This window comes from Dendrobates tinctorius, unplaced genomic scaffold, assembly GCF_039654945.1.
Source record: "Dendrobates tinctorius isolate UK_male_01 unplaced genomic scaffold, ASM3965494v1 ptg000033l, whole genome shotgun sequence".
NCBI lineage: Eukaryota > Metazoa > Chordata > Amphibia > Anura > Dendrobatidae > Dendrobates > Dendrobates tinctorius.
In genome coordinates, this window is record NW_027361701.1 from 3,723,655 (window position 1) to 3,736,887 (window position 13,233).

The window sequence follows — 13,233 nt, forward strand, 5'->3', positions numbered from 1 at the left end:
TATTGAATAATGAATGTTTTGAATTTTCTCCAAAAGTAAAGTAGTTGCAAACTCATGCTTTTAGAGACTTGTTTGGGCTCATGAGAGGAGTAGAAAAACATCAAAAATTTCAGTCCTGCATGATTCTACCAAGAAATGTGTGTTCATTGAAACCGCTGGTTTTTGATAGTTTGGGCCCTATTGAATAATGAATGTTTTGAATTTTCTCCAAAAGTAAAGGAGTTGCAAACTCATCCTTTTAGAAACTTGTTTGGGCTGTTGAGAGGTGTAAAAAACCATCAAAAATTTCAATCCTGCATGATTCTACCAAGAAATGTGATTCTTCATTCAAAACGCTGGTTTTTGCTATTGGGCTCTTTTGAGTAATGAATGTTTTGAATTTTCTCCAAAAGTAAAGTAGTTGCAAACTCATGCTTTTAGAGACTTGTTTGGGCTCATGAGTGGAGTAGAAAAACATCAAAAATTTCAGTCCTGCATGATTCTACCAAGAAATGTGTGTTCAATGAAACCGCTGGTTTTTGATAGTTTGGGCCCTATTGAATAATGAATGTTTTGAATTTTCTCCAAAAGTAAAGTAGTTGCAAACTCATCCTTTTAGAAACTTGTTTGGGCTGTTGAGAGGAGTAAAAAACCATCAAAAATTTCAATCCTGCATGATTCTACCAAGAAATGTGATTCTTCATTCAAAACGCTGGTTTTTGCTATTGGGCTCTTTTGAGTAATGAATGTTTTGAATTTTCTCCAAAAGTAAAGTAGTTGCAAACTCATGCTTTTAGAGACTTGTTTGGGCTCATGAGAGGAGTAGAAAAACATCAAAAATTTCAGTCCTGCATGATTCTACCAAGAAATGTGTGTTCATTGAAACCGCTGGTTTTTGATAGTTTGGGCCCTATTGAATAATGAATGTTTTGAATTTTCTCCAAAAGTAAAGTAGTTGCAAACTCATCCTCTTAGAAACTTGTTTGGGCTGTTGAGAGGAGTAAAAAACCATCAAAAATTTCAATCCTGCATGATTCTACCAAGAAATGTGATTCTTGATTCAAAACCTGATTTTTGCTATTGGGCTCTATTGAATAATGAATGTTTTGAATTTTCTCCAAAAGTAAAGTAGTTGCAAACTCATGCTTTTAGAGACTTGTTTGGGCTCATGAGAGGAGTAGAAAAACATCAAAAATTTCAGTCCTGCATGATTCTACCAAGAAATGTGTGTTCATTGAAACCGCTGGTTTTTGATAGTTTGGGCCCTATTGAATAATGAATGTTTTGAATTTTCTCCAAAAGTAAAGTAGTTGCAAACTCATCCTTTTAGAAACTTGTTTGGGCTGTTGAGAGGAGTAAAAAACCATCAAAAATTTCAATCCTGCATGATTCTACCAAGAAATGTGATTCTTCATTCAAAACCTGATTTTTGCTATTGGGCTCTATTGAATAATGAATGTTTTGAATTTTCTCCAAAAGTAAAGTAGCTGCAAACTCATGCTTTTAGAGACTTGTTTGGGCTCATGAGAGGAGTAGAAAAACATCAAAAATTTCAGTCCTGCATGATTCTACCAAGAAATGTGTGTTCATTGAAACCGCTGGTTTTTGATAGTTTGGGCCCTATTGAATAATGAATGTTTTGAATTTTCTCCAAAAGTAAAGTAGTTGCAAACTCATCCTTTTAGAAACTTGTTTGGGCTGTTGAGAGGAGTAAAAAACCATCAAAAATTTCAATCCTGCATGATTCTACCAAGAAATGTGATTCTTCATTCAAAACCTGATTTTTGCTATTGGGCTCTATTGAATAATGAATGTTTTGAATTTTCTCCAAAAGTAAAGTAGTTGCAAACTCATCCTTTTAGAAACTTGTTTGGGCTGTTGAGAGGAGTAAAAAACCATCAAAAATTTCAATCCTGCATGATTCTACCAAGAAATGTGTGTTCATTGAAACCGCTGGTTTTTGATATTTTGGGCCCTATTGAATAATGAATGTTTTGAATTTTCTCCAAAAGTAAAGTAGTTGCAAACTCATCCTTTTAGAAACTTGTTTGGGCTGTTGAGAGGAGTAAAAAACCATCAAAAATTTCAATCCTGCATGATTCTACCAAGAAATGTGATACTTCATTCAAAACCTGATTTTTGCTATTGGGCTCTATTGAATAATGAATGTTTTGAATTTTCTCCAAAAGTAAAGTAGTTGCAAACTCATGCTTTTAGAGACTTGTTTGGGCTCATGAGAGGAGTAGAAAAACATCAAAAATTTCAGTCCTGCATGATTCTACCAAGAAATGTGTGTTCATTGAAACCGCTGGTTTTTGATAGTTTGGGCCCTATTGAATAATGAATGTTTTGAATTTTCTCCAAAAGTAAAGTAGTTGCAAACTCATCCTTTTAGAAACTTGTTTGGGCTGTTGAGAGGAGTAAAAACCATCAAAAATTTCAATCCTGCATAATTCTACCAAGAAATGTGATTCTTCATTCAAAACGCTGGTTTTTGCTATTGGGCTCTATTGAATAATGAATGTTTTGAATTTTCTCCAAAAGTAAAGTAGTTGCAAACTCATGCTTTTAGAGACTTGTTTGGGCTCATGAGAGGAGTAGAAAAACATCAAAAATTTCAGTCCTGCATGATTCTACCAAGAAATGTGTGTTCATTGAAACCGCTGTTTTTTGATAGTTTGGGCCCTATTGAATAATGAATGTTTTGAATTTTCTCCAAAAGTAAAGTAGTTGCAAACTCATCCTTTTAGAAACTTGTTTGGGCTGTTGAGAGGAGTAAAAAACCATCAAAAATTTCAATCCTGCATGATTTTACCAAGAAATGTGATTCTTCATTCAAAACCTGATTTTTGCTATTGGGCTCTATTGAATAGTGAATGTTTTGAATTTTCTCCAAAAGTAAAGTAGTTGCAAACTCATGCTTTTAGAGACTTGTTTGGGCTCATGAGAGGAGTAGAAAAACATCAAAAATTTCAGTCCTGCATGATTCTACCAAGAAATGTGTGTTCATTGAAACCGCTGGTTTTTGATAGTTTGGGCCCTATTGAATAATGAATGTTTTGAATTTTCTCCAAAAGTAAAGTAGTTGCAAACTCATCCTTTTAGAAACTTGTTTGGGCTGTTGAGAGGAGTAAAAAACCATCAAAAATTTCAATCCTGCATGATTTTACCAAGAAATGTGATTCTTCATTCAAAACGCTGGTTTTTGCTATTGGGCTCTATTGAATAATGAATGTTTTGAATTTTCTCCAAAAGTAAAGTAGTTGCAAACTCATGCTTTTAGAGACTTGTTTGGGCTCATGAGAGGAGTAGAAAAACATCAAAAATTTCAGTCCTGCATGATTCTACCAAGAAATGTGTGTTCATTGAAACCGCTGGTTTTTGATAGTTTGGGCCCTATTGAATAATGAATGTTTTGAATTTTCTCCAAAAGTAAAGTAGTTGCAAACTCATCCTTTTAGAAACTTGTTTGTGCTGTTGAGAGGAGTAAAAAACCATCAAAAATTTCAATCCTGCATGATTTTACCAAGAAATGTGATTCTTCATTCAAAACCTGATTTTTGCTATTGGGCTCTATTGAATAATGAATGTTTTGAATTTTCTCCAAAAGTAAAGTAGTTGCAAACTCATGCTTTTAGAGACTTGTTTGGGCTCATGAGAGGAGTAGAAAAACATCAAAAATTTCAGTCCTGCATGATTCTACCAAGAAATGTGTGTTCATTGAAACCGCTGGTTTTTGATAGTTTGGGCCCTATTGAATAATGAATGTTTTGAATTTTCTCCAAAAGTAAAGTAGTTGCAAACTCATCCTTTTAGAAACTTGTTTGGGCTGTTGAGAGGAGTAAAAAACCATCAAAAATTTCAATCCTGCATGATTCTACCAAGAAATGTGATTCTTCATTCAAAACCTGATTTTTGCTATTGGGCTCTATTGAATAATGAATGTTTTGAATTTTCTCCAAAAGTAAAGTAGTTGCAAACTCATGCTTTTAGAGACTTGTTTGGGCTCATGAGAGGAGTAGAAAAACATCAAAAATTTCAGTCCTGCATGATTCTACCAAGAAATGTGTGTTCATTGAAACCGCTGGTTTTTGATAGTTTGGGCCCTATTGAATAATGAATGTTTTGAATTTTCTCCAAAAGTAAAGTAGTTGCAAACTCATTCTTTTAGAAACTTGTTTGGGCTGTTGAGAGGTGTAAAAAACCATCAAAAATTTCAATCCTGCATGATTATACCAAGAAATGTGATTCTTCATTCAAAACGCTGGTTTTTGCTATTGGGCTCTTTTGAGTAATGAATGTTTTGAATTTTCTCCAAAAGTAAAGTAGTTGCAAACTCATGCTTTTAGAGACTTGTTTGGGCTCATGAGAGGAGTAGAAAAACATCAAAAATTTCAGTCCTGCATGATTCTACCAAGAAATGTGTGTTCATTCAAACCGCTGGTTTTTGATAGTTTGGGCCCTATTGAATAATGAATGTTTTGAATTTTCTCCAAAAGTAAAGTAGTTGCAAACTCATCCTTTTAGAAACTTGTTTGGGCTGTTGAGAGGAGTAAAAAACCATCAAAAATTTCAATCCTGCATGATTCTACCAAGAAATGTGATTCTTCATTCAAATCGCTGGTTTTTGCTATTGGGCTCTTTTGAGTAATGAATGTTTTGAATTTTCTCCAAAAGTAAAGTAGTTGCAAACTCATGCTTTTAGAGACTTGTTTGGGCTCATGAGAGGAGTAGAAAAACATCAAAAATTTCAGTCCTGCATGATTCTACCAAGAAATGTGTGTTCATTCAAACCGCTGGTTTTTGATAGTTTGGGCCCTATTGAATAATGAATGTTTTGAATTTTCTCCAAAAGTAAAGTAGTTGCAAACTCATCCTTTTAGAAACTTGTTTAGGCTGTTGAGAGGAGTAAAAAACCATCAAAAATTTCAATCCTGCATGATTTTACCAAGAAATGTGATTCTTCATTCAAAACCTGATTTTTGCTATTGGGCTCTATTGAATAATGAATGTTTTGAATTTTCTCCAAAAGTAAAGTAGTTGCAAACTCATGCTTTTAGAGACTTGTTTGGGCTCATGAGAGGAGTAGAAAAACATCAAAAATTTCAGTCCTGCATGATTCTACCAAGAAATGTGTGTTCATTCAAACCGCTGGTTTTTGATAGTTTGGGCCCTATTGAATAATGAATGTTTTGAATTTTCTCCAAAAGTAAAGTAGTTGCAAACTCATCCTTTTAGAAACTTGTTTGGGCTGTTGAGAGGAGTAAAAAACCATCAAAAATTTCAATCCTGCATGATTTTACCAAGAAATGTGATTCTTCATTCAAAACCTGATTTTTGCTATTGGGCTCTATTGAATAATGAATGTTTTGAATTTTCTCCAAAAGTAAAGTAGTTGCAAACTCAAGCTTTTAGAGACTTGTTTGGGCTCATGAGAGGAGTAGAAAAACATCAAAAATTTCAGTCCTGCATGATTCTACCAAGAAATGTGTGTTCAATGAAACCGCTGGTTTTTGATAGTTTGGGCCCTATTGAATAATGAATGTTTTGAATTTTCTCCAAAAGTAAAGTAGTTGCAAACTCATCCTTTTAGAAACTTGTTTGGGCTGTTGAGAGGAGTAAAAAACCATCAAAAATTTCAATCCTGCATGATTCTACCAAGAAATGTGATTCTTCATTCAAAACGCTGGTTTTTGCTATTGGGCTCTTTTGAGTAATGAATGTTTTGAATTTTCTCCAAAAGTAAAGTAGTTGCAAACTCATGCTTTTAGAGACTTGTTTGGGCTCATGAGAGGAGTAGAAAAACATCAAAAATTTCAGTCCTGCATGATTCTACCAAGAAATGTGTGTTCATTCAAACCGCTGGTTTTTGATAGTTTGGGCCCTATTGAATAATGAATGTTTTGAATTTTCTCCAAAAGTAAAGTAGTTGCAAACTCATCCTTTTAGAAACTTGTTTGGGCTGTTGAGAGGAGTAAAAAACCATCAAAAATTTCGATCCTGCATGATTCTACCAAGAAATGTGATTCTTCATTCAAAACCTGATTTTTGCTATTGGGCTCTATTGAATAATGAATGTTTTGAATTTTCTCCAAAAGTAAAGTAGTTGCAAACTCATGCTTTTAGAGACTTGTTTGGGCTCATGAGAGGAGTAGAAAAACATCAAAAATTTCAGTCCTGCATGATTCTACCAAGAAATGTGTGTTCATTGAAACCGCTGGTTTTTGATAGTTTGGGCCCTATTGAATAATGAATGTTTTGAATTTTCTCCAAAAGTAAAGTAGTTGCAAACTCATCCTTTTAGAAACTTGTTTAGGCTGTTGAGAGGAGTAAAAAACCATCAAAAATTTCAATCCTGCATGATTTTACCAAGAAATGTGATTCTTCATTCAAAACCTGATTTTTGCTATTGGGCTCTATTGAATAATGAATGTTTTGAATTTTCTCCAAAAGTAAAGTAGTTGCAAACTCATGCTTTTAGAGACTTGTTTGGGCTCATGAGAGGAGTAGAAAAACATCAAAAATTTCAGTCCTGCATGATTCTACCAAGAAATGTGTGTTCATTGAAACCGCTGGTTTTTGATAGTTTGGGCCCTATTGAATAATGAATGTTTTGAATTTTCTCCAAAAGTAAAGTAGTTGCAAACTCATCCTTTTAGAAACTTGTTTGGGCTGTTGAGAGGAGTAAAAAACCATCAAAAATTTCAATCCTGCATGATTCTACCAAGAAATGTGATTCTTCATTCAAAACGCTGGTTTTTGCTATTGGGCTCTTTTGAGTAATGAATGTTTTGAATTTTCTCCAAAAGTAAAGTAGTTGCAAACTCATGCTTTTAGAGACTTGTTTGGGCTCATGAGAGGAGTAGAAAAACATCAAAAATTTCAGTCCTGCATGATTCTACCAAGAAATGTGTGTTCATTCAAACCGCTGGTTTTTGATAGTTTGGGCCCTATTGAATAATGAATGTTTTGAATTTTCTACAAAAGTAAAGTAGTTGCAAACTCATCCTTTTAGAAACTTGTTTGGGCTGTTGAGAGGAGTAAAAAACCATCAAAAATTTCAATCCTGCATGATTCTACCAAGAAATGTGATTCTTCATTCAAAACGCTGGTTTTTGCTATTGGGCTCTTTTGAGTAATGAATGTTTTGAATTTTCTCCAAAAGTAAAGTAGTTGCAAACTCATGCTTTTAGAGACTTGTTTGGGCTCATGAGAGGAGTAGAAAAACATCAAAAATTTCAGTCCTGCATGATTCTACCAAGAAATGTGTGTTCATTCAAACCGCTGGTTTTTGATAGTTTGGGCCCTATTGAATAATGAATGTTTTGAATTTTCTCCAAAAGTAAAGTAGTTGCAAACTCATTCTTTTAGAAACTTGTTTGGGCTGTTGAGAGGAGTAAAAAACCATCAAAAATTTCAATCCTGCATGATTTTACCAAGAAATGTGATTCTTCATTCAAAACCTGATTTTTGCTATTGGGCTCTATTGAATAATGAATGTTTTGAATTTTCTCCAAAAGTAAAGTAGTTGCAAACTCATGCTTTTAGAGACTTGTTTGGGCTCATGAGAGGAGTAGAAAAACATCAAAAATTTCAGTCCTGCATGATTCTACCAAGAAATGTGTGTTCAATGAAACCGCTGGTTTTTGATAGTTTGGGCCCTATTGAATAATGAATGTTTTGAATTTTCTCCAAAAGTAAAGTAGTTGCAAACTCATCCTTTTAGAAACTTGTTTGGGCTGTTGAGAGGAGTAAAAAACCATCAAAAATTTCAATCCTGCATGATTCTACCAAGAAATGTGATTCTTCATTCAAAACGCTGGTTTTTGCTATTGGGCTCTTTTGAGTAATGAATGTTTTGAATTTTCTCCAAAAGTAAAGTAGTTGCAAACTCATGCTTTTAGAGACTTGTTTGGGCTCATGAGAGGAGTAGAAAAACATCAAAAATTTCAGTCCTGCATGATTCTACCAAGAAATGTGTGTTCATTCAAACCGCTGGTTTTTGATAGTTTGGGCCCTATTGAATAATGAATGTTTTGAATTTTATCCAAAAGTAAAGTAGTTGCAAACTCATTCTTTTAGAAACTTGTTTGGGCTGTTGAGAGGAGTAAAAAACCATCAAAAATTTCAATCCTGCATGATTTTACCAAGAAATGTGATTCTTCATTCAAAACCTGATTTTTGCTATTGGGCTCTATTGAATAATGAATGTTTTGAATTTTCTCCAAAAGTAAAGTAGTTGCAAACTCATGCTTTTAGAGACTTGTTTGGGCTCATGAGAGGAGTAGAAAAACATCAAAAATTTCAGTCCTGCATGATTCTACCAAGAAATGTGTGTTCAATGAAACCGCTGGTTTTTGATAGTTTGGGCCCTATTGAATAATGAATGTTTTGAATTTTCTCCAAAAGTAAAGTAGTTGCAAACTCATCCTTTTAGAAACTTGTTTGGGCTGTTGAGAGGAGTAAAAAACCATCAAAAATTTCGATCCTGCATGATTCTACCAAGAAATGTGATTCTTCATTCAAAACCTGATTTTTGCTATTGGGCTCTATTGAATAATGAATGTTTTGAATTTTCTCCAAAAGTAAAGTAGTTGCAAACTCATGCTTTTAGAGACTTGTTTGGGCTCATGAGAGGAGTAGAAAAACATCAAAAATTTCTGTCCTGCATGATTCTACCAAGAAATGTGTGTTCATTCAAACCGCTGGTTTTTGATAGTTTGGGCCCTATTGAATAATGAATGTTTTGAATTTTCTCCAAAAGTAAAGTAGTTGCAAACTCATCCTTTTAGAAACTTGTTTAGGCTGTTGAGAGGAGTAAAAAACCATCAAAAATTTCAATCCTGCATGATTTTACCAAGAAATGTGATTCTTCATTCAAAACCTGATTTTTGCTATTGGGCTCTATTGAATAATGAATGTTTTGAATTTTCTCCAAAAGTAAAGTAGTTGCAAACTCATCCTTTTAGAAACTTGTTTGGGCTGTTGAGAGGAGTAAAAAACCATCAAAAATTTCGATCCTGCATGATTCTACCAAGAAATGTGATTCTTCATTCAAAACCTGATTTTTGCTATTGGGCTCTATTGAATAATGAATGTTTTGAATTTTCTCCAAAAGTAAAGTAGTTGCAAACTCATGGTTTTAGAGACTTGTTTGGGCTCATGAGAGGAGTAGAAAAACATCAAAAATTTCTGTCCTGCATGATTCTACCAAGAAATGTGTGTTCATTGAAACCGCTGGTTTTTGATAGTTTGGGCCCTATTGAATAATGAATGTTTTGAATTTTCTCCAAAAGTAAAGTAGTTGCAAACTCATTCTTTTAGAAACTTGTTTGGGCTGTTGAGAGGTGTAAAAAACCATCAAAAATTTCAATCCTGCATGATTATACCAAGAAATGTGATTCTTCATTCAAAACGCTGGTTTTTGCTATTGGGCTCTTTTGAGTAATGAATGTTTTGAATTTTCTCCAAAAGTAAAGTAGTTGCAAACTCATGCTTTTAGAGACTTGTTTGGGCTCATGAGAGGAGTAGAAAAACATCAAAAATTTCAGTCCTGCATGATTCTACCAAGAAATGTGTGTTCATTGAAACCGCTGGTTTTTGATAGTTTGGGCCCTATTGAATAATGAATGTTTTGAATTTTCTCCAAAAGTAAAGTAGTTGCAAACTCATCCTTTTAGAAACTTGTTTGGGCTGTTGAGAGGAGTAAAAAACCATCAAAAATTTCAATCCTGCATGATTCTACCAAGAAATGTGATTCTTCATTCAAATCGCTGGTTTTTGCTATTGGGCTCTTTTGAGTAATGAATGTTTTGAATTTTCTCCAAAAGTAAAGTAGTTGCAAACTCATGCTTTTAGAGACTTGTTTGGGCTCATGAGAGGAGTAGAAAAACATCAAAAATTTCAGTCCTGCATGATTCTACCAAGAAATGTGTGTTCATTCAAACCGCTGGTTTTTGATAGTTTGGGCCCTATTGAATAATGAATGTTTTGAATTTTCTCCAAAAGTAAAGTAGTTGCAAACTCATCCTTTTAGAAACTTGTTTAGGCTGTTGAGAGGAGTAAAAAACCATCAAAAATTTCAATCCTGCATGATTTTACCAAGAAATGTGATTCTTCATTCAAAACCTGATTTTTGCTATTGGGCTCTATTGAATAATGAATGTTTTGAATTTTCTCCAAAAGTAAAGTAGTTGCAAACTCATGCTTTTAGAGACTTGTTTGGGCTCATGAGAGGAGTAGAAAAACATCAAAAATTTCAGTCCTGCATGATTCTACCAAGAAATGTGTGTTCATTCAAACCGCTGGTTTTTGATAGTTTGGGCCCTATTGAATAATGAATGTTTTGAATTTTCTCCAAAAGTAAAGTAGTTGCAAACTCATCCTTTTAGAAACTTGTTTGGGCTGTTGAGAGGAGTAAAAAACCATCAAAAATTTCAATCCTGCATGATTTTACCAAGAAATGTGATTCTTCATTCAAAACCTGATTTTTGCTATTGGGCTCTATTGAATAATGAATGTTTTGAATTTTCTCCAAAAGTAAAGTAGTTGCAAACTCAAGCTTTTAGAGACTTGTTTGGGCTCATGAGAGGAGTAGAAAAACATCAAAAATTTCAGTCCTGCATGATTCTACCAAGAAATGTGTGTTCAATGAAACCGCTGGTTTTTGATAGTTTGGGCCCTATTGAATAATGAATGTTTTGAATTTTCTCCAAAAGTAAAGTAGTTGCAAACTCATCCTTTTAGAAACTTGTTTGGGCTGTTGAGAGGAGTAAAAAACCATCAAAAATTTCAATCCTGCATGATTCTACCAAGAAATGTGATTCTTCATTCAAAACGCTGGTTTTTGCTATTGGGCTCTTTTGAGTAATGAATGTTTTGAATTTTCTCCAAAAGTAAAGTAGTTGCAAACTCATGCTTTTAGAGACTTGTTTGGGCTCATGAGAGGAGTAGAAAAACATCAAAAATTTCAGTCCTGCATGATTCTACCAAGAAATGTGTGTTCATTCAAACCGCTGGTTTTTGATAGTTTGGGCCCTATTGAATAATGAATGTTTTGAATTTTCTCCAAAAGTAAAGTAGTTGCAAACTCATCCTTTTAGAAACTTGTTTGGGCTGTTGAGAGGAGTAAAAAACCATCAAAAATTTCGATCCTGCATGATTCTACCAAGAAATGTGATTCTTCATTCAAAACCTGATTTTTGCTATTGGGCTCTATTGAATAATGAATGTTTTGAATTTTCTCCAAAAGTAAAGTAGTTGCAAACTCATGCTTTTAGAGACTTGTTTGGGCTCATGAGAGGAGTAGAAAAACATCAAAAATTTCAGTCCTGCATGATTCTACCAAGAAATGTGTGTTCATTGAAACCGCTGGTTTTTGATAGTTTGGGCCCTATTGAATAATGAATGTTTTGAATTTTCTCCAAAAGTAAAGTAGTTGCAAACTCATCCTTTTAGAAACTTGTTTAGGCTGTTGAGAGGAGTAAAAAACCATCAAAAATTTCAATCCTGCATGATTTTACCAAGAAATGTGATTCTTCATTCAAAACCTGATTTTTGCTATTGGGCTCTATTGAATAATGAATGTTTTGAATTTTCTCCAAAAGTAAAGTAGTTGCAAACTCATGCTTTTAGAGACTTGTTTGGGCTCATGAGAGGAGTAGAAAAACATCAAAAATTTCAGTCCTGCATGATTCTACCAAGAAATGTGTGTTCATTGAAACCGCTGGTTTTTGATAGTTTGGGCCCTATTGAATAATGAATGTTTTGAATTTTCTCCAAAAGTAAAGTAGTTGCAAACTCATCCTTTTAGAAACTTGTTTGGGCTGTTGAGAGGAGTAAAAAACCATCAAAAATTTCAATCCTGCATGATTCTACCAAGAAATGTGATTCTTCATTCAAAACGCTGGTTTTTGCTATTGGGCTCTTTTGAGTAATGAATGTTTTGAATTTTCTCCAAAAGTAAAGTAGTTGCAAACTCATGCTTTTAGAGACTTGTTTGGGCTCATGAGAGGAGTAGAAAAACATCAAAAATTTCTGTCCTGCATGATTCTACCAAGAAATGTGTGTTCATTCAAACCGCTGGTTTTTGATAGTTTGGGCCCTATTGAATAATGAATGTTTTGAATTTTCTCCAAAAGTAAAGTAGTTGCAAACTCATCCTTTTAGAAACTTGTTTAGGCTGTTGAGAGGAGTAAAAAACCATCAAAAAATTCAATCCTGCATGATTTTACCAAGAAATGTGATTCTTCATTCAAAACCTGATTTTTGCTATTGGGCTCTATTGAATAATGAATGTTTTGAATTTTCTCCAAAAGTAAAGTAGTTGCAAACTCATCCTTTTAGAAACTTGTTTGGGCTGTTGAGAGGAGTAAAAAACCATCAAAAATTTCGATCCTGCATGATTCTACCAAGAAATGTGATTCTTCATTCAAAACCTGATTTTTGCTATTGGGCTCTATTGAATAATGAATGTTTTGAATTTTCTCCAAAAGTAAAGTAGTTGCAAACTCATGGTTTTAGAGACTTGTTTGGGCTCATGAGAGGAGTAGAAAAACATCAAAAATTTCTGTCCTGCATGATTCTACCAAGAAATGTGTGTTCATTGAAACCGCTGGTTTTTGATAGTTTGGGCCCTATTGAATAATGAATGTTTTGAATTTTCTCCAAAAGTAAAGTAGTTGCAAACTCATTCTTTTAGAAACTTGTTTGGGCTGTTGAGAGGTGTAAAAAACCATCAAAAATTTCAATCCTGCATGATTATACCAAGAAATGTGATTCTTCATTCAAAACGCTGGTTTTTGCTATTGGGCTCTTTTGAGTAATGAATGTTTTGAATTTTCTCCAAAAGTAAAGTAGTTGCAAACTCATGCTTTTAGAGACTTGTTTGGGCTCATGAGAGGAGTAGAAAAACATCAAAAATTTCAGTCCTGCATGATTCTACCAAGAAATGTGTGTTCATTGAAACCGCTGGTTTTTGATAGTTTGGGCCCTATTGAATAATGAATGTTTTGAATTTTCTCCAAAAGTAAAGTAGTTGCAAACTCATCCTTTTAGAAACTTGTTTGGGCTGTTGAGAGGAGTAAAAAACCATCAAAAATTTCAATCCTGCATGATTCTACCAAGAAATGTGATTCTTCATTCAAATCGCTGGTTTTTGCTATTGGGCTCTTTTGAGTAATGAATGTTTTGAATTTTCTCCAAAAGTAAAGTAGTTGCAAACTCATGCTTTTAGAGACTTGTTTGGGCTCATGA